General features: G+C 55.8%; 14 non-coding genes and 1 pseudogene across 14 annotated transcripts; all 15 read right to left on the reverse strand.

Moving 5' to 3' along the window:
- Positions 1-148: 148 nt before the first annotated feature.
- LOC138660102 (U1 spliceosomal RNA) lies at positions 149-312 on the reverse strand. The gene has a single exon (XR_011317591.1). It is a non-coding gene; the product is annotated as a U1 spliceosomal RNA (small nuclear RNA).
- An 813-nt stretch (positions 313-1,125) lies between these two features.
- LOC138660103 (U1 spliceosomal RNA) lies at positions 1,126-1,289 on the reverse strand. Its single transcript, XR_011317592.1, has one exon. It is a non-coding gene; the product is annotated as a U1 spliceosomal RNA (small nuclear RNA).
- Positions 1,290-2,102: 813 nt separating this feature from the next.
- On the reverse strand, positions 2,103-2,266 carry LOC138660104 (U1 spliceosomal RNA). Its single transcript, XR_011317593.1, has one exon. It is a non-coding gene; the product is annotated as a U1 spliceosomal RNA (small nuclear RNA).
- An 813-nt stretch (positions 2,267-3,079) lies between these two features.
- Positions 3,080-3,243, reverse strand: LOC138660105 (U1 spliceosomal RNA). The gene has a single exon (XR_011317594.1). It is a non-coding gene; the product is annotated as a U1 spliceosomal RNA (small nuclear RNA).
- An 813-nt stretch (positions 3,244-4,056) lies between these two features.
- LOC138660107 (U1 spliceosomal RNA) lies at positions 4,057-4,220 on the reverse strand. The gene has a single exon (XR_011317595.1). It is a non-coding gene; the product is annotated as a U1 spliceosomal RNA (small nuclear RNA).
- Positions 4,221-5,033: 813 nt separating this feature from the next.
- Positions 5,034-5,197, reverse strand: LOC138660108 (U1 spliceosomal RNA). Its single transcript, XR_011317596.1, has one exon. It is a non-coding gene; the product is annotated as a U1 spliceosomal RNA (small nuclear RNA).
- Positions 5,198-6,010: 813 nt separating this feature from the next.
- Positions 6,011-6,174, reverse strand: LOC138660109 (U1 spliceosomal RNA). Its single transcript, XR_011317597.1, has one exon. It is a non-coding gene; the product is annotated as a U1 spliceosomal RNA (small nuclear RNA).
- Positions 6,175-6,987: 813 nt separating this feature from the next.
- Positions 6,988-7,151, reverse strand: LOC138660111 (U1 spliceosomal RNA). Its single transcript, XR_011317598.1, has one exon. It is a non-coding gene; the product is annotated as a U1 spliceosomal RNA (small nuclear RNA).
- Positions 7,152-7,964: 813 nt separating this feature from the next.
- On the reverse strand, positions 7,965-8,128 carry LOC138660376 (U1 spliceosomal RNA). The gene has a single exon (XR_011317827.1). It is a non-coding gene; the product is annotated as a U1 spliceosomal RNA (small nuclear RNA).
- Positions 8,129-8,941: 813 nt separating this feature from the next.
- On the reverse strand, positions 8,942-9,105 carry LOC138660112 (U1 spliceosomal RNA). The gene has a single exon (XR_011317599.1). It is a non-coding gene; the product is annotated as a U1 spliceosomal RNA (small nuclear RNA).
- Positions 9,106-9,918: 813 nt separating this feature from the next.
- On the reverse strand, positions 9,919-10,098 carry LOC138660402 (U1 spliceosomal RNA; annotated as a pseudogene).
- A 5,932-nt stretch (positions 10,099-16,030) lies between these two features.
- LOC138660113 (U1 spliceosomal RNA) lies at positions 16,031-16,194 on the reverse strand. Its single transcript, XR_011317600.1, has one exon. It is a non-coding gene; the product is annotated as a U1 spliceosomal RNA (small nuclear RNA).
- An 813-nt stretch (positions 16,195-17,007) lies between these two features.
- LOC138660114 (U1 spliceosomal RNA) lies at positions 17,008-17,171 on the reverse strand. Its single transcript, XR_011317601.1, has one exon. It is a non-coding gene; the product is annotated as a U1 spliceosomal RNA (small nuclear RNA).
- Positions 17,172-17,984: 813 nt separating this feature from the next.
- Positions 17,985-18,151, reverse strand: LOC138660388 (U1 spliceosomal RNA). The gene has a single exon (XR_011317837.1). It is a non-coding gene; the product is annotated as a U1 spliceosomal RNA (small nuclear RNA).
- Positions 18,152-18,964: 813 nt separating this feature from the next.
- On the reverse strand, positions 18,965-19,128 carry LOC138660115 (U1 spliceosomal RNA). Its single transcript, XR_011317602.1, has one exon. It is a non-coding gene; the product is annotated as a U1 spliceosomal RNA (small nuclear RNA).
- Positions 19,129-19,164: the final 36 nt, after the last annotated feature.

Here is a 19,164-nt window from a genome sequence, read left to right on the forward strand (position 1 = left end):
AGCATAGCAGCGACACAGGGAAGGTGGCATCCTTCCCCCACAAGGGGGAGCCAAAGGCCACGTCTGCCCGCTGCTTGGAGCTTTTCTCCAAAGCATCGCTTCGGCTCAGCAGAGCATCTTTTGTGTTCTGTCTTTGACCATAGGAAATCAGGGGAAAGCGCGAACGCAGTCCCCCACTACCACAAATTATGCAGTCGAGTTTCCCGCATTTGGGGAAATCGCAGGGGTCAGCACACCCGGAGTGCAATGGATGAGCCTCACCCTGGGAGAACCACCTTAGTGATCATGGTATCTCCCCTGCCAGGTAAGTATGAGTTGGGGCCCGCCGGCCCGACGAGCGCCCCTCCGACGCAGCTCCCCAACATCGCGGAGTCTCGTGCCCGAAAGGGAGGGGGTGGGGGGTGGCGTTCGGCACAGACCGCACGGAGGCTCCTCGAGTGGGAGGCGCCGGTCGCTCCCGACGCGGCTGACGCCCACTCCGACCCCCCACAGGGCAGGCCGAGCTCAAGTCAAAAGCCGCCCAAGATGCACAGCAGCAGCCTGAGTCATTTGCATATAGGAGCCTCGGCTCCGCCCCAGCCTCGCGTCACATTGCTGCGCTGGCCTGAGAACATGCTGTAGACAGCTCGAGCTCCAGCTGCCGGCACCCTCTCATGACTCACTCATCTCCGCTCAAGAGGATGCACGCTGGAGGAGGCTCAAGGGCAGGAGGACCAAACCGCAGATAGCTGCGCACCAGCGGCCCACTCACAGCTCCAGCTCCAGCCCCAAGGCTGTGAGATGGGGATGCTGCAGGTGCCCTCCCGCGAGCATGCCCGCCTGCACCTGCAGACAAGCAGAGCAAGCCATGTCGTCACCAAGTCAACGAGATGCAAGCGACTTGCTCAATCCCCACCAGCCGGGGGTGGGGGGGTCAAAAAGGGCCAAAGTGTCGAGCAAAGGCAACAACCTCAAACCAACCAAGAAACAATAAACAAAGCATAGCAGCGACACAGGGAAGGTGGCATCCTTCCCCCACAAGGGGGAGCCAAAGGCCACATCTGCCCGCTGCTTGGAGCTTTTCTCCAAAGCATCGCTTCGGCTCAGCAGAGCATCTTTTGTGTTCTGTCTTTGACCATAGGAAATCAGGGGAAAGCGCGAACGCAGTCCCCCACTACCACAAATTATGCAGTCGAGTTTCCCGCATTTGGGGAAATCGCAGGGGTCAGCACACCCGGAGTGCAATGGATGAGCCTCACCCTGGGAGAACCACCTTAGTGATCATGGTATCTCCCCTGCCAGGTAAGTATGAGTTGGGGCCCGCCGGCCCGACGAGCGCCCCTCCGACGCAGCTCCCCAACATCGCGGAGTCTCGTGCCCGAAAGGGAGGGGGTGGGGGGTGGCGTTCGGCACAGACCGCACGGAGGCTCCTCGAGTGGGAGGCGCCGGTCGCTCCCGACGCGGCTGACGCCCACTCCGACCCCCCACAGGGCAGGCCGAGCTCAAGTCAAAAGCCGCCCAAGATGCACAGCAGCAGCCTGAGTCATTTGCATATAGGAGCCTCGGCTCCACCCCAGCCTCGCGTCACGTTGCTGCGCTGGCCTGAGAACATGCTGTAGACAGCTCGAGCTCCAGCTGCCGGCACCCTCTCATGACTCACTCATCTCCGCTCAAGAGGATGCACGCTGGAGGAGGCTCAAGGGCAGGAGGACCAAACCGCAGATAGCTGCGCACCAGCGGCCCACTCACAGCTCCAGCTCCAGCCCCAAGGCTGTGAGATGGGGATGCTGCAGGTGCCCTCCCGCGAGCATGCCCGCCTGCACCTGCAGACAAGCAGAGCAAGCCATGTCGTCACCAAGTCAACGAGATGCAAGCGACTTGCTCAATCCCCACCAGCCGGGGGTGGGGGGGTCAAAAAGGGCCAAAGTGTCGAGCAAAGGCAACAACCTCAAACCAACCAAGAAACAATAAACAAAGCATAGCAGCGACACAGGGAAGGTGGCATCCTTCCCCCACAAGGGGGAGCCAAAGGCCACGTCTGCCCGCTGCTTGGAGCTTTTCTCCAAAGCATCGCTTCGGCTCAGCAGAGCATCTTTTGTGTTCTGTCTTTGACCATAGGAAATCAGGGGAAAGCGCGAACGCAGTCCCCCACTACCACAAATTATGCAGTCGAGTTTCCCGCATTTGGGGAAATCGCAGGGGTCAGCACACCCGGAGTGCAATGGATGAGCCTCACCCTGGGAGAACCACCTTAGTGATCATGGTATCTCCCCTGCCAGGTAAGTATGAGTTGGGGCCCGCCGGCCCGACGAGCGCCCCTCCGACGCAGCTCCCCAACATCGCGGAGTCTCGTGCCCGAAAGGGAGGGGGTGGGGGGTGGCGTTCGGCACAGACCGCACGGAGGCTCCTCGAGTGGGAGGCGCCGGTCGCTCCCGACGCGGCTGACGCCCACTCCGACCCCCCACAGGGCAGGCCGAGCTCAAGTCAAAAGCCGCCCAAGATGCACAGCAGCAGCCTGAGTCATTTGCATATAGGAGCCTCGGCTCCGCCCCAGCCTCGCGTCACGTTGCTGCGCTGGCCTGAGAACATGCTGTAGACAGCTCGAGCTCCAGCTGCCGGCACCCTCTCATGACTCACTCATCTCCGCTCAAGAGGATGCACGCTGGAGGAGGCTCAAGGGCAGGAGGACCAAACCGCAGATAGCTGCGCACCAGCGGCCCACTCACAGCTCCAGCTCCAGCCCCAAGGCTGTGAGATGGGGATGCTGCAGGTGCCCTCCCGCGAGCATGCCCGCCTGCACCTGCAGACAAGCAGAGCAAGCCATGTCGTCACCAAGTCAACGAGATACAAGCGACTTGCTCAATCCCCACCAGCCGGGGGTGGGGGGGTCAAAAAGGGCCAAAGTGTCGAGCAAAGGCAACAACCTCAAACCAACCAAGAAACAATAAACAAAGCATAGCAGCGACACAGGGAAGGTGGCATCCTTCCCCCACAAGGGGGAGCCAAAGGCCACGTCTGCCCGCTGCTTGGAGCTTTTCTCCAAAGCATCGCTTCGGCTCAGCAGAGCATCTTTTGTGTTCTGTCTTTGACCATAGGAAATCAGGGGAAAGCGCGAACGCAGTCCCCCACTACCACAAATTATGCAGTCGAGTTTCCCGCATTTGGGGAAATCGCAGGGGTCAGCACACCCGGAGTGCAATGGATGAGCCTCACCCTGGGAGAACCACCTTAGTGATCATGGTATCTCCCCTGCCAGGTAAGTATGAGTTGGGGCCCGCCGGCCCGACGAGCGCCCCTCCGACGCAGCTCCCCAACATCGCGGAGTCTCGTGCCCGAAAGGGAGGGGGTGGGGGGTGGCGTTCGGCACAGACCGCACGGAGGCTCCTCGAGTGGGAGGCGCCGGTCGCTCCCGACGCGGCTGACGCCCACTCCGACCCCCCACAGGGCAGGCCGAGCTCAAGTCAAAAGCCGCCCAAGATGCACAGCAGCAGCCTGAGTCATTTGCATATAGGAGCCTCGGCTCCGCCCCAGCCTCGCGTCACGTTGCTGCGCTGGCCTGAGAACATGCTGTAGACAGCTCGAGCTCCAGCTGCCGGCACCCTCTCATGACTCACTCATCTCCGCTCAAGAGGATGCACGCTGGAGGAGGCTCAAGGGCAGGAGGACCAAACCGCAGATAGCTGCGCACCAGCGGCCCACTCACAGCTCCAGCTCCAGCCCCAAGGCTGTGAGATGGGGATGCTGCAGGTGCCCTCCCGCGAGCATGCCCGCCTGCACCTGCAGACAAGCAGAGCAAGCCATGTCGTCACCAAGTCAACGAGATGCAAGCGACTTGCTCAATCCCCACCAGCCGGGGGTGGGGGGGTCAAAAAGGGCCAAAGTGTCGAGCAAAGGCAACAACCTCAAACCAACCAAGAAACAATAAACAAAGCATAGCAGCGACACAGGGAAGGTGGCATCCTTCCCCCACAAGGGGGAGCCAAAGGCCACGTCTGCCCGCTGCTTGGAGCTTTTCTCCAAAGCATCGCTTCGGCTCAGCAGAGCATCTTTTGTGTTCTGTCTTTGACCATAGGAAATCAGGGGAAAGCGCGAACGCAGTCCCCCACTACCACAAATTATGCAGTCGAGTTTCCCGCATTTGGGGAAATCGCAGGGGTCAGCACACCCGGAGTGCAATGGATGAGCCTCACCCTGGGAGAACCACCTTAGTGATCATGGTATCTCCCCTGCCAGGTAAGTATGAGTTGGGGCCCGCCGGCCCGACGAGCGCCCCTCCGACGCAGCTCCCCAACATCGCGGAGTCTCGTGCCCGAAAGGGAGGGGGTGGGGGGTGGCGTTCGGCACAGACCGCACGGAGGCTCCTCGAGTGGGAGGCGCCGGTCGCTCCCGACGCGGCTGACGCCCACTCCGACCCCCCACAGGGCAGGCCGAGCTCAAGTCAAAAGCCGCCCAAGATGCACAGCAGCAGCCTGAGTCATTTGCATATAGGAGCCTCGGCTCCGCCCCAGCCTCGCGTCACGTTGCTGCGCTGGCCTGAGAACATGCTGTAGACAGCTCGAGCTCCAGCTGCCGGCACCCTCTCATGACTCACTCATCTCCGCTCAAGAGGATGCACGCTGGAGGAGGCTCAAGGGCAGGAGGACCAAACCGCAGATAGCTGCGCACCAGCGGCCCACTCACAGCTCCAGCTCCAGCCCCAAGGCTGTGAGATGGGGATGCTGCAGGTGCCCTCCCGCGAGCATGCCCGCCTGCACCTGCAGACAAGCAGAGCAAGCCATGTCGTCACCAAGTCAACGAGATGCAAGCGACTTGCTCAATCCCCACCAGCCGGGGGTGGGGGGGTCAAAAAGGGCCAAAGTGTCGAGCAAAGGCAACAACCTCAAACCAACCAAGAAACAATAAACAAAGCATAGCAGCGACACAGGGAAGGTGGCATCCTTCCCCCACAAGGGGGAGCCAAAGGCCACGTCTGCCCGCTGCTTGGAGCTTTTCTCCAAAGCATCGCTTCGGCTCAGCAGAGCATCTTTTGTGTTCTGTCTTTGACCATAGGAAATCAGGGGAAAGCGCGAACGCAGTCCCCCACTACCACAAATTATGCAGTCGAGTTTCCCGCATTTGGGGAAATCGCAGGGGTCAGCACACCCGGAGTGCAATGGATGAGCCTCACCCTGGGAGAACCACCTTAGTGATCATGGTATCTCCCCTGCCAGGTAAGTATGAGTTGGGGCCCGCCGGCCCGACGAGCGCCCCTCCGACGCAGCTCCCCAACATCGCGGAGTCTCGTGCCCGAAAGGGAGGGGGTGGGGGGTGGCGTTCGGCACAGACCGCACGGAGGCTCCTCGAGTGGGAGGCGCCGGTCGCTCCCGACGCGGCTGACGCCCACTCCGACCCCCCACAGGGCAGGCCGAGCTCAAGTCAAAAGCCGCCCAAGATGCACAGCAGCAGCCTGAGTCATTTGCATATAGGAGCCTCGGCTCCGCCCCAGCCTCGCGTCACGTTGCTGCGCTGGCCTGAGAACATGCTGTAGACAGCTCGAGCTCCAGCTGCCGGCACCCTCTCATGACTCACTCATCTCCGCTCAAGAGGATGCACGCTGGAGGAGGCTCAAGGGCAGGAGGACCAAACCGCAGATAGCTGCGCACCAGCGGCCCACTCACAGCTCCAGCTCCAGCCCCAAGGCTGTGAGATGGGGATGCTGCAGGTGCCCTCCCGCGAGCATGCCCGCCTGCACCTGCAGACAAGCAGAGCAAGCCATGTCGTCACCAAGTCAACGAGATGCAAGCGACTTGCTCAATCCCCACCAGCCGGGGGTGGGGGGGTCAAAAAGGGCCAAAGTGTCGAGCAAAGGCAACAACCTCAAACCAACCAAGAAACAATAAACAAAGCATAGCAGCGACACAGGGAAGGTGGCATCCTTCCCCCACAAGGGGGAGCCAAAGGCCACGTCTGCCCGCTGCTTGGAGCTTTTCTCCAAAGCATCGCTTCGGCTCAGCAGAGCATCTTTTGTGTTCTGTCTTTGACCATAGGAAATCAGGGGAAAGCGCGAACGCAGTCCCCCACTACCACAAATTATGCAGTCGAGTTTCCCGCATTTGGGGAAATCGCAGGGGTCAGCACACCCGGAGTGCAATGGATGAGCCTCACCCTGGGAGAACCACCTTAGTGATCATGGTATCTCCCCTGCCAGGTAAGTATGAGTTGGGGCCCGCCGGCCCGACGAGCGCCCCTCCGACGCAGCTCCCCAACATCGCGGAGTCTCGTGCCCGAAAGGGAGGGGGTGGGGGGTGGCGTTCGGCACAGACCGCACGGAGGCTCCTCGAGTGGGAGGCGCCGGTCGCTCCCGACGCGGCTGACGCCCACTCCGACCCCCCACAGGGCAGGCCGAGCTCAAGTCAAAAGCCGCCCAAGATGCACAGCAGCAGCCTGAGTCATTTGCATATAGGAGCCTCGGCTCCGCCCCAGCCTCGCGTCACGTTGCTGCGCTGGCCTGAGAACATGCTGTAGACAGCTCGAGCTCCAGCTGCCGGCACCCTCTCATGACTCACTCATCTCCGCTCAAGAGGATGCACGCTGGAGGAGGCTCAAGGGCAGGAGGAGCAAACCGCAGATAGCTGCGCACCAGCGGCCCACTCACAGCTCCAGCTCCAGCCCCAAGGCTGTGAGATGGGGATGCTGCAGGTGCCCTCCCGCGAGCATGCCCGCCTGCACCTGCAGACAAGCAGAGCAAGCCATGTCGTCACCAAGTCAACGAGATGCAAGCGACTTGCTCAATCCCCACCAGCCGGGGGTGGGGGGGTCAAAAAGGGCCAAAGTGTCGAGCAAAGGCAACAACCTCAAACCAACCAAGAAACAATAAACAAAGCATAGCAGCGACACAGGGAAGGTGGCATCCTTCCCCCACAAGGGGGAGCCAAAGGCCACGTCTGCCCGCTGCTTGGAGCTTTTCTCCAAAGCATCGCTTCGGCTCAGCAGAGCATCTTTTGTGTTCTGTCTTTGACCATAGGAAATCAGGGGAAAGCGCGAACGCAGTCCCCCACTACCACAAATTATGCAGTCGAGTTTCCCGCATTTGGGGAAATCGCAGGGGTCAGCACACCCGGAGTGCAATGGATGAGCCTCACCCTGGGAGAACCACCTTAGTGATCATGGTATCTCCCCTGCCAGGTAAGTATGAGTTGGGGCCCGCCGGCCCGACGAGCGCCCCTCCGACGCAGCTCCCCAACATCGCGGAGTCTCGTGCCCGAAAGGGAGGGGGTGGGGGGTGGCGTTCGGCACAGACCGCACGGAGGCTCCTCGAGTGGGAGGCGCCGGTCGCTCCCGACGCGGCTGACGCCCACTCCGACCCCCCACAGGGCAGGCCGAGCTCAAGTCAAAAGCCGCCCAAGATGCACAGCAGCAGCCTGAGTCATTTGCATATAGGAGCCTCGGCTCCGCCCCAGCCTCGCGTCACGTTGCTGCGCTGGCCTGAGAACATGCTGTAGACAGCTCGAGCTCCAGCTGCCGGCACCCTCTCATGACTCACTCATCTCCGCTCAAGAGGATGCACGCTGGAGGAGGCTCAAGGGCAGGAGGACCAAACCGCAGATAGCTGCGCACCAGCGGCCCACTCACAGCTCCAGCTCCAGCCCCAAGGCTGTGAGATGGGGATGCTGCAGGTGCCCTCCCGCGAGCATGCCCGCCTGCACCTGCAGACAAGCAGAGCAAGCCATGTCGTCACCAAGTCAACGAGATGCAAGCGACTTGCTCAATCCCCACCAGCCGGGGGTGGGGGGGTCAAAAAGGGCCAAAGTGTCGAGCAAAGGCAACAACCTCAAACCAACCAAGAAACAATAAACAAAGCATAGCAGCGACACAGGGAAGGTGGCATCCTTCCCCCACAAGGGGGAGCCAAAGGCCACGTCTGCCCGCTGCTTGGAGCTTTTCTCCAAAGCATCGCTTCGGCTCAGCAGAGCATCTTTTGTGTTCTGTCTTTGACCATAGGAAATCAGGGGAAAGCGCGAACGCAGTCCCCCACTACCACAAATTATGCAGTCGCGTTTCCCGCATTTGGGGAAATCGCAGGGGTCAGCACACCCGGAGTGCAATGGATGAGCCTCACCCTGGGAGAACCACCTTAGTGATCATGGTATCTCCCCTGCCAGGTAAGTATGAGTTGGGGCCCGCCGGCCCGACGAGCGCCCCTCCGACGCAGCTCCCCAACATCGCGGAGTCTCGTGCCCGAAAGGGAGGGGGTGGGGGGTGGCGTTCGGCACAGACCGCACGGAGGCTCCTCGAGTGGGAGGCGCCGGTCGCTCCCGACGCGGCTGACGCCCACTCCGACCCCCCACAGGGCAGGCCGAGCTCAAGTCAAAAGCCGCCCAAGATGCACAGCAGCAGCCTGAGTCATTTGCATATAGGAGCCTCGGCTCCGCCCCAGCCTCGCGTCACGTTGCTGCGCTGGCCTGAGAACATGCTGTAGACAGCTCGAGCTCCAGCTGCCGGCACCCTCTCATGACTCACTCATCTCCGCTCAAGAGGATGCACGCTGGAGGAGGCTCAAGGGCAGGAGGACCAAACCGCAGATAGCTGCGCACCAGCGGCCCACTCACAGCTCCAGCTCCAGCCCCAAGGCTGTGAGATGGGGATGCTGCAGGTGCCCTCCCGCGAGCATGCCCGCCTGCACCTGCAGACAAGCAGAGCAAGCCATGTCGTCACCAAGTCAACGAGATGCAAGCGACTTGCTCAATCCCCACCAGCCGGGGGTGGGGGGGTCAAAAAGGGCCAAAGTGTCGAGCAAAGGCAACAACCTCAAACCAACCAAGAAACAATAAACAAAGCATAGCAGCGACACAGGGAAGGTGGCATCCTTCCCCCACAAGGGGGAGCCAAAGGCCACGTCTGCCCGCTGCTTGGAGCTTTTCTCCAAAGCATCGCTTCGGCTCAGCAGAGCATCTTTTGTGTTCTGTCTTTGACCATAGGAAATCAGGGGAAAGCGCGAACGCAGTCCCCCACTACCACAAATTATGCAGTCGAGTTTCCCGCATTTGGGGAAATCGCAGGGGTCAGCACACCCGGAGTGCAATGGATGAGCCTCACCCTGGGAGAACCACCTTAGTGATCATGGTATCTCCCCTGCCAGGTAAGTATGAGTTGGGGCCCGCCGGCCCGACGAGCGCCCCTCCGACGCAGCTCCCCAACATCGCGGAGTCTCGTGCCCGAAAGGGAGGGGGTGGGGGGTGGCGTTCGGCACAGACCGCACGGAGGCTCCTCGAGTGGGAGGCGCCGGTCGCTCCCGACGCGGCTGACGCCCACTCCGACCCCCCACAGGGCAGGCCGAGCTCAAGTCAAAAGCCGCCCAAGATGCACAGCAGCAGCCTGAGTCATTTGCATATAGGAGCCTCGGCTCCGCCCCAGCCTCGCGTCACGTTGCTGCGCTGGCCTGAGAACATGCTGTAGACAGCTCGAGCTCCAGCTGCCGGCACCCTCTCATGACTCACTCATCTCCGCTCAAGAGGATGCACGCTGGAGGAGGCTCAAGGGCAGGAGGACCAAACCGCAGATAGCTGCGCACCAGCGGCCCACTCACAGCTCCAGCTCCAGCCCCAAGGCTGTGAGATGGGGATGCTGCAGGTGCCCTCCCGCGAGCATGCCCGCCTGCACCTGCAGACAAGCAGAGCAAGCCATGTCGTCACCAAGTCAACGAGATGCAAGCGACTTGCTCAATCCCCACCAGCCGGGGGTGGGGGGGTCAAAAAGGGCCAAAGTGTCGAGCAAAGGCAACAACCTCAAACCAACCAAGAAACAATAAACAAAGCATAGCAGCGACACAGGGAAGGTGGCATCCTTCCCCCACAAGGGGGAGCCAAAGGCCACGTCTGCCCGCTGCTTGGAGCTTTTCTCCAAAGCATCGCTTCGGCTCAGCAGAGCATCTTTTGTGTTCTGTCTTTGACCATAGGAAATCAGGGGAAAGCGCGAACGCAGTCCCCCACTACCACAAATTATGCAGTCGAGTTTCCCGCATTTGGGGAAATCGCAGGGGTCAGCACACCCGGAGTGCAATGGATGAGCCTCACCCTGGGAGAACCTTTTTCCTCAGATTGGAACTCTCATTAACGCATGCATCATCTGCTTGTTCAATTAACAAGTTTCCTGATCATCATATGGAAAAATCTCCCATAAACAAAAAAAACAATCCCGATCACCAAAAAATAATCAAAATCCTACCTACAGTAATCGTTCCACTGTGAGTACTTCCAAAGTGTTTCTGCTGTTGTTTCACCGAGTCTTTTCTTATCTAATAGATAAACATAAAACAACCTGGCAAGAAAAATGTTCTTACAGTCCATTGGAGAGAGACACACCTTTTTAAAAATAACCAGGTTCCGTGAATCCCACAAAACTTCCTTATATATGGCAAAAATAATCCAACTCATCCGTCTCCTTTCCAAGTGATTGAAATCTTGACCTGTTAATATCCTTCTAAAATCAAAGCAATGGAACCCAACAAGAGCAATAAAAAACCGGGATAAAAGGGTAAAAACTTTTTTTGCAAAAGGACAGTCCCAAAAAATGTGCTGAATTGTCTCTGGATCCTTACATCCCTCCCTTGGACAAAATTCTTGAACCCGTATCCCTCTTCTATTCAAAAAAGCTCGTGTTGGCAAACATCCTTGTAATGCCATCCAAGTTACGTCCTTTTGCCGATTGCTGATTCCTATAACAAAAAACAGCTTCCAGACTTGCCTTGATTGCGCAGTATTGCAGGATGGCACATCACATAAAAATTCTCTCTCCTTTAATCTCTTAACAATCTCTCTTTTATCAGGTCTATCTGTGGGGCTTAAACCAATTTGATCATAGAAGGACTTAAGTACTACATAAAAAGACGGAACCACAAACGCGACCGGCTTCCTCAAATCCTTCTCACACCAGCTCCATTTCTGAAACAGCCATCCTGCCAAAAACCTGCACATGTCTGCAGCCTTACTTTTACTCTGGGAAAGTCTATAAATATTCAACAAATAGTGCATCTTTAAAAACCTTTCCATATTTGGAAAGCCACAGCCCCCCATTTCCACAGAAAGCATCACTTTTTCTCTCCTTAATTTTTCCATCTTTGACCCCCAAAAAAAGGTAAACAGTTTCCTTGTAACTCTCTTAGTCCATAAACTCGCAGGCGGAAATATCAGAGCAGTATATAGCAGTAATGGAAGGATCACTGACTTCACGATAAGTACCTTCCCTCTCAGAGACAAGTTCCTTAATTTCCAATAATTCAGTTTCTGTTCTGTTTTATTTTCCAGGATCCTCAGACTCTTCTTCCCTTTAAGTTCCTTTTCAAAGATAACACCGAGGACCTCTATCTCTTCTTTTCTTTCTACTCCCACCACACTAACATCCACCTGCCTTCCAAAGTTGCAAAACTGACACTTACTCCAATTTACAGCCATTCCAGCCACACAACAAAAAATTCTTACATGAAGATTTATCCTATTAAGCTCAGCTTGCGAACCACAAATAAAAGCAATGTCATCCATGTAACTTAATGATTTCACAGGACCCCCCATTCCTCCAGGGACAAAGGCACCATCCACACACTTATCGACTTGCACACTTTTTAAAAGAGCTTCTACTACGCAAATAAAAAGAATAGGAGATAAAGGGCACCCTTGCCTAACGCCAGATAGAATATTAAAACTAGAACTCACGTGACCATTAATTAAGAGCTGACTACTAACTCCACAATAAAAAGACTTAATAATGTTCAATAATTTAGTGGGGATCCCAAGGTGTCTAAGTGCAGCAAACAAAAATCTATGTGAAACTTTATCAAAAGCTTTTTCCAGGTCAACTGACTGTACAAGAAGGGGGTTCTTATTAAAATTAGCGTAATAAATTAAGTCCCTTAAAAGCAACAAGTTGTCCGATATTCTCCTACCTGGCACTGCACATGCTTGGTATTCACCCACCATGTCCATTATTACTTCACTCAATCTACTTGCCACAATTTTGGAAATAATCTTGTAATCACAATTGAGCAAAGTTATTGGTCTCCAGTTTTTAATTCCTCTCACATCACCCTTCTTATGTATCAAAGTGACGATCCCTCTACGCATAGAGTCAGACAGAACCGCATGAGTAAAAACATATTCCACCACCCGATAAAATTCCACACCTAAAATGTCCCAAAATACTACATAAAATTCCACAGGAAGGCCATCACAGCCAGGTGTCTTCCCTTTCGCCAGTCCATCCACAGCACGCCTCACTTCATCCTTTTTGACCCCATCACTTAGAAAAGGCACCTTTTCTTCAGGAATATTATCAGTCAAAATATTACAATAATCATTGATTTCTGCATCACTGGCTCTGCTGTCATTCGAAAAAAGGGTTTTATAAAAAGAATGAATACCATTAATCATTTCCTCCCCAGACTTCTCACCTGCAGGAGTAAAAACAGACTTAAAAACCCCTTTAGGCTTAAAACATTTCTTAAAAAAATATCTTGTACATTGCTCATCTTCTTCCATGTGCTGTATTTTTGCTTTAAAGACAATAGATTTCCCTTTTTCAATTAGTGTTTTTTTAAAATCCTCCTTCAAATCAGCAATCTCATTATCCACCTCCATCCCAGCTCTTTTAAACTTATAAAGCGCTTCCATCTTAGAAATTATTGCTTCCTCTTGATCTCTTTTGGCTTTTGCTCTTTTAAAACACACCCCTTTAAAATAATATGCAAATTTCTCCTTTGCCCAATCCCACCATTCCAGCAGATTTTTAAAACGGTGCTGTTCAGACACACAGAATGTAAACACGTTTTTAAAACCACTTCTCACCTCCTCTTCTTCCAGCAGGCTTACATTTAGCTTCCAGAGCCCCTTGCCAAAAGCAAGGGACTCAACAATACACAGATCCACCATTACCATCTTATGATCAGAAAAAGTGTTTGTCACATGATTACATTTGGTAACTTTGATCCCTTCAGACACAAACACATAATCGATCCGGGAACTACAACGCCCACTGTCCGCCACAAATGTAAACTTGTTTTCATTCGGCCGAACCATCAAACCCACATCCGTGTAGCGTAAATCCTGCACCACTTGATTCAACATATTGGAAGTCACATCCGTCCTGAATTCCGCAGAGCTCTTACGATCATTTGCAGATCTAATGCAATTAAAATCACCTGCTATTATAGAAAAATCTCTACCTGGCAGAAACCACTTTACCGACTCCAAAAAGGACACCCGTGCTTTCTTGTCCGCAGGGGCATAAATATTAAAAACCCTTACCCGGTGACCTAAGAAATCTAATAACAAAAACAAACATCTTCCAGGTATGATAATTTTAAACTGTAATACTTTTAAATTATTATTTTTCAATAGTATGCCAACCCCCTCATTTTTATTGTCTGTACAAGGAGACCAAAAAGACTGCCCCCTGCTCCATTCACTTGCATGCGGTGAGGCTTTTATTGCACATTCTTGTAGACATATAATGTCAGCATTCACCCTCTCCATATAATCTAATATACCTGCTCTCCTGATAGAAGAACTGATCCCTCGCACATTCAGGGAAGCAACACATAAACTCATCATGGCAAAAAAAATTATTTTCCACCATACATTCTCCATCATGATTCAGAGAAAGGAGTATTCCTACTATCCACCTTTCTACATATATCAGGCGACTCAGGATCCGAGCCCCTGTTAGAAACACCTGGCCTTGGAGAGACAGGATCTCCCTGCCCACCAGACCAACACCCCTCCATTCTACTCTTTTTACTGAGCGAGGAAGCTATTTCCTCATCCTCTTCCTCATCCTCCCCATCATCATCATCATCATCATCACCATCCTCAAAAACACTTTCATCACTACTACTAGTCCCCCCATCCCTCTGCCCAGGAGTGAGCGTCCGATCTGAATCCTCCTCCTCCTGAAACTCCATTCCTTCCCCATCTCCCTCCCCCACTACAGGGTCCACACATACGCCTGCATTAGCATATGCAAATTCACCACCAAGGCCCTGTCCTTCAGACACAGTCTCCATTGCATTCTTGGCCTCGCCCAGATCAACTATAGGAGAGCTCTGAAAATCTTTTCCCCCTTCCTGGCCCCGCCCTCCATCCTCCATCTTAGATCCAGCATGGCTCACTTTACTTCCACCATTTTGTTTCTGACTTCTTTGCTCTTTAGCTGCATTTGAAACTATCACACCAGCACGATGCTCAGGTTTGCCTTTTCCACCAAACTCACTTTTCTCATTCTTAGCGCTTTCATGCTCACCACTCTTACCATCACTCTTATTTCCCCAGTGACCACTAGTTGCCTCCGCATAGGACTTAGGAATCTGAGTCCACAATCTACATTTCCTGGCAAAGTGACCTTCCAACCCACACAAATCACACACCTTTGCCTCAGGGCAACTATCCACCATGTGGCCGGGCTTCCCACAATTCTTACAAACAATTCCTTGCACCGGGCATTCTTTCTGCACATGTCCGTACATATGACACTTTCTACAATATTCAATTTGTCCAGTGTAGAAACAAAAACCCCTCTCCCCCCCAATTGAAAATTGTGCAGGAATGCTCAGAGCCCCCCCAATGGCTGTTGCATCAGGAATTAATTTCACCAAGTATCTTCTTTTGCCATTATAATAGTTATGCCTATTTTTCATCTTCCCCAGGAATTTGACTTCATAACAGTATCTTCTCAAAAAATGGGTTACGGTATCATCTGGAACCTTGGGATTATACATATGTACCACAACATACTTGTAAGTCTGTTGAAAAAGGGGCTCCACAACAATAAACTCCAGGCATTCCACTTCTTTCTTCTCCTTCATCCGCACCAGCTCCATGTAGACTTTCTGACATATACCCAAGGAAACAAACGTGATATCATAAATTCCCTGCTTTTGAAAATCCTGCAGTGCCAATACATCTGTTACCTTAAGGCTTCTTATGTTCTTCAAGACATCCATGCAAATTTGGTCCAGGCCAATTTCTTCCTCATGTCCAGACAGGACTTGTAGACGGACAGAGTCCTCTAATCCACGTGCCTTCTCCACCATTTTCGTAGCAGATAAACACAGTCGCCACTCTATCGCACACCAGGGCCCCACAAGGGGAACCCCGATCGCAACCGCCAACCAACAAGAAACAGAAGTAGTCTCCCACCACTGCTGCCCGTCAGAAGGCTGAGAAGCGATACTCACCCAGAGAGAATGGTATCTCCCCTGCCAGGTAAGTATGAGTTGGGGCCCGCCGGCCCGACGAGCGCCCCTCCGACGCAGCTCCCCAACATCGCGGAGTCTCGTGCCCGAAAGGGAGGGGGTGGGGGGTGGCGTTCGGCACAGACCGCACGGAGGCTCCTCGAGTGGGAGGCGCCGGTCGCTCCCGACGCGGCTGACGCCCACTCCGACCCCCCACAGGGCAGGCCGAGCTCAAGTCAAAAGCCGCCCAAGATGCACAGCAGCAGCCTGAGTCATTTGCATATAGGAGCCTCGGCTCCGCCCCAGCCTCGCGTCACGTTGCTGCGCTGGCCTGAGAACATGCTGTAGACAGCTCGAGCTCCAGCTGCCGGCACCCTCTCATGACTCACTCATCTCCGCTCAAGAGGATGCACGCTGGAGGAGGCTCAAGGGCAGGAGGACCAAACCGCAGATAGCTGCGCACCAGCGGCCCACTCACAGCTCCAGCTCCAGCCCCAAGGCTGTGAGATGGGGATGCTGCAGGTGCCCTCCCGCGAGCATGCCCGCCTGCACCTGCAGACAAGCAGAGCAAGCCATGTCGTCACCAAGTCAACGAGATGCAAGCGACTTGCTCAATCCCCACCAGCCGGGGGTGGGGGGGTCAAAAAGGGCCAAAGTGTCGAGCAAAGGCAACAACCTCAAACCAACCAAGAAACAATAAACAAAGCATAGCAGCGACACAGGGAAGGTGGCATCCTTCCCCCACAAGGGGGAGCCAAAGGCCACGTCTGCCCGCTGCTTGGAGCTTTTCTCCAAAGCATCGCTTCGGCTCAGCAGAGCATCTTTTGTGTTCTGTCTTTGACCATAGGAAATCAGGGGAAAGCGCGAACGCAGTCCCCCACTACCACAAATTATGCAGTCGAGTTTCCCGCATTTGGGGAAATCGCAGGGGTCAGCACACCCGGAGTGCAATGGATGAGCCTCACCCTGGGAGAACCACCTTAGTGATCATGGTATCTCCCCTGCCAGGTAAGTATGAGTTGGGGCCCGCCGGCCCGACGAGCGCCCCTCCGACGCAGCTCCCCAACATCGCGGAGTCTCGTGCCCGAAAGGGAGGGGGTGGGGGGTGGCGTTCGGCACAGACCGCACGGAGGCTCCTCGAGTGGGAGGCGCCGGTCGCTCCCGACGCGGCTGACGCCCACTCCGACCCCCCACAGGGCAGGCCGAGCTCAAGTCAAAAGCCGCCCAAGATGCACAGCAGCAGCCTGAGTCATTTGCATATAGGAGCCTCGGCTCCGCCCCAGCCTCGCGTCACGTTGCTGCGCTGGCCTGAGAACATGCTGTAGACAGCTCGAGCTCCAGCTGCCGGCACCCTCTCATGACTCACTCATCTCCGCTCAAGAGGATGCACGCTGGAGGAGGCTCAAGGGCAGGAGGAGCAAACCGCAGATAGCTGCGCACCAGCGGCCCACTCACAGCTCCAGCTCCAGCCCCAAGGCTGTGAGATGGGGATGCTGCAGGTGCCCTCCCGCGAGCATGCCCGCCTGCACCTGCAGACAAGCAGAGCAAGCCATGTCGTCACCAAGTCAACGAGATGCAAGCGACTTGCTCAATCCCCACCAGCCGGGGGTGGGGGGGTCAAAAAGGGCCAAAGTGTCGAGCAAAGGCAACAACCTCAAACCAACCAAGAAACAATAAACAAAGCATAGCAGCGACACAGGGAAGGTGGCATCCTTCCCCCACAAGGGGGAGCCAAAGGCCACGTCTGCCCGCTGCTTGGAGCTTTTCTCCAAAGCATCGCTTCGGCTCAGCAGAGCATCTTTTGTGTTCTGTCTTTGACCATAGGAAATCAGGGGAAAGCGCGAACGCAGTCCCCCACTACCACAAATTATGCAGTCGAGTTTCCCGCATTTGGGGAAATCGCAGGGGTCAGCACACCCGGAGTGCAATGGATGAGCCTCACCCTGGGAGAACCACCTTAGTGATCATGGTATCTCCCCTGCCAGGTAAGTATGAGTTGGGGCCCGCCGGCCCGACGAGCGCCCCTCCGACGCAGCTCCCCAACATCGCGGAGTCTCGTGCCCGAAAGGGAGGGGGTGGGGGGTGGCGTTCGGCACAGACCGCACGGAGGCTCCTCGAGTGGGAGGCGCCGGTCGCTCCCGACGCGGCTGACGCCCACTCCGACCCCCCACAGGGCAGGCCGAGCTCAAGTCAAAAGCCGCCCAAGATGCACAGCAGCAGCCTGAGTCATTTGCATATAGGAGCCTCGGCTCCGCCCCAGCCTCGCGTCACGTTGCTGCGCTGGCCTGAGAACATGCTGTAGACAGCTCGAGCTCCAGCTGCCGGCACCCTCTCATGACTCACTCATCTCCGCTCAAGAGGATGCACGCTGGAGGAGGCTCAAGGGCAGGAGGACCAAACCGCAGATAGCTGCGCACCAGCGGCCCACTCACAGCTCCAGCTCCAGCCCCAAGGCTGTGAGATGGGGATGCTGCAGGTGCCCTCCCGCGAGCATGCCCGCCTGCACCTGCAGACAAGCAGAGCAAGCCATGTCGTCACCAAGTCAACGAGATGCAAGCGACTTGCTCAATCCCCACCAGCCGGGGGTGGGGGGGTCAAAAAGGGCCAAAGTGTCGAGCAAAGGCAACAACCTCAAACCAACCAAGAAACAATAAACAAAGCATAGCAGCGACACAGGGAAGGTGGCATCCTTCCCCCACAAGGGGGAGCCAAAGGCCACGTCTGCCCGCTGCTTGGAGCTTTTCTCCAAAGCATCGCTTCGGCTCAGCAGAGCATCTTTTGTGTTCTGTCTTTGACCATAGGAAATCAGGGGAAAGCGCGAACGCAGTCCCCCACTACCACAAATTATGCAGTCGAGTTTCCCGCATTTGGGGAAATCGCAGGGGTCAGCACACCCGGAGTGCAATGGATGAGCCTCACCCTGGGAGAACCACCTTAGTGATCATGGTATCCTTACCCCTGCCAGGTAAGTATGAGTTGGGGCCCGCCGGCCCGACGAGCGCCCCTCCGACGCAGCTCCCCAACATCGCGGAGTCTCGTGCCCGAAAGGGAGGGGGTGGGGGGTGGCGTTCGGCACAGACCGCACGGAGGCTCCTCGAGTGGGAGGCGCCGGTCGCTCCCGACGCGGCTGACGCCCACTCCGACCCCCCACAGGGCAGGCCGAGCTCAAGTCAAAAGCCGCCCAAGATGCACAGCAGCAGCCTGAGTCATTTGCATATAGGAGCCTCGGCTCCGCCCCAGCCTCGCGTCACGTTGCTGCGCTGGCCTGAGAACATGCTGTAGACAGCTCGAGCTCCAGCTGCCGGCACCCTCTCATGACTCACTCATCTCCGCTCAAGAGGATGCACGCTGGAGGAGGCTCAAGGGCAGGAGGAGCAAACCGCAGATAGCTGCGCACCAGCGGCCCACTCACAGCTCCAGCTCCAGCCCCAAGGCTGTGAGATGGGGATGCTGCAGGTGCCCTCCCGCGAGCATGCCCGCCTGCACCTGCAGACAAGCAGAGCAAGCCATGTCGTCACCAAGTCAACGAGATGCAAGCGACTTGCTCAATCCCCACCAGCCGGGGGTGGGGGGGTCAAAAAGGGCCAAAGTGTCGAGCAAAGGCAACAACCTCAAACCAACCAAGAAACAATAAACAAAGCATAGCAGCGACACAGGGAAGGTGGCATCCTTCCCCCACAAGGGGGAGCCAAAGGCCACGTCTGCCCGCTGCTTGGAGCTTTTCTCCAAAGCATCGCTTCGGCTCAGCAGAGCATCTTTTGTGTTCTGTCTTTGACCATAGGAAATCAGGGGAAAGCGCGAACGCAGTCCCCCACTACCACAAATTATGCAGTCGAGTTTCCCGCATTTGGGGAAATCGCAGGGGTCAGCACACCCGGAGTGCAATGGATGAGCCTCACCCTGGGAGAACCACCTTAGTGATCATGGTATCTCCCCTGCCAGGTAAGTATGAGTTGGGGCCCGCCGGCCCGACGAGCGCCCCTCCG

Source organism: Ranitomeya imitator, chromosome 1, assembly GCF_032444005.1.
Source record: "Ranitomeya imitator isolate aRanImi1 chromosome 1, aRanImi1.pri, whole genome shotgun sequence".
Taxonomy (NCBI): domain Eukaryota; kingdom Metazoa; phylum Chordata; class Amphibia; order Anura; family Dendrobatidae; genus Ranitomeya; species Ranitomeya imitator.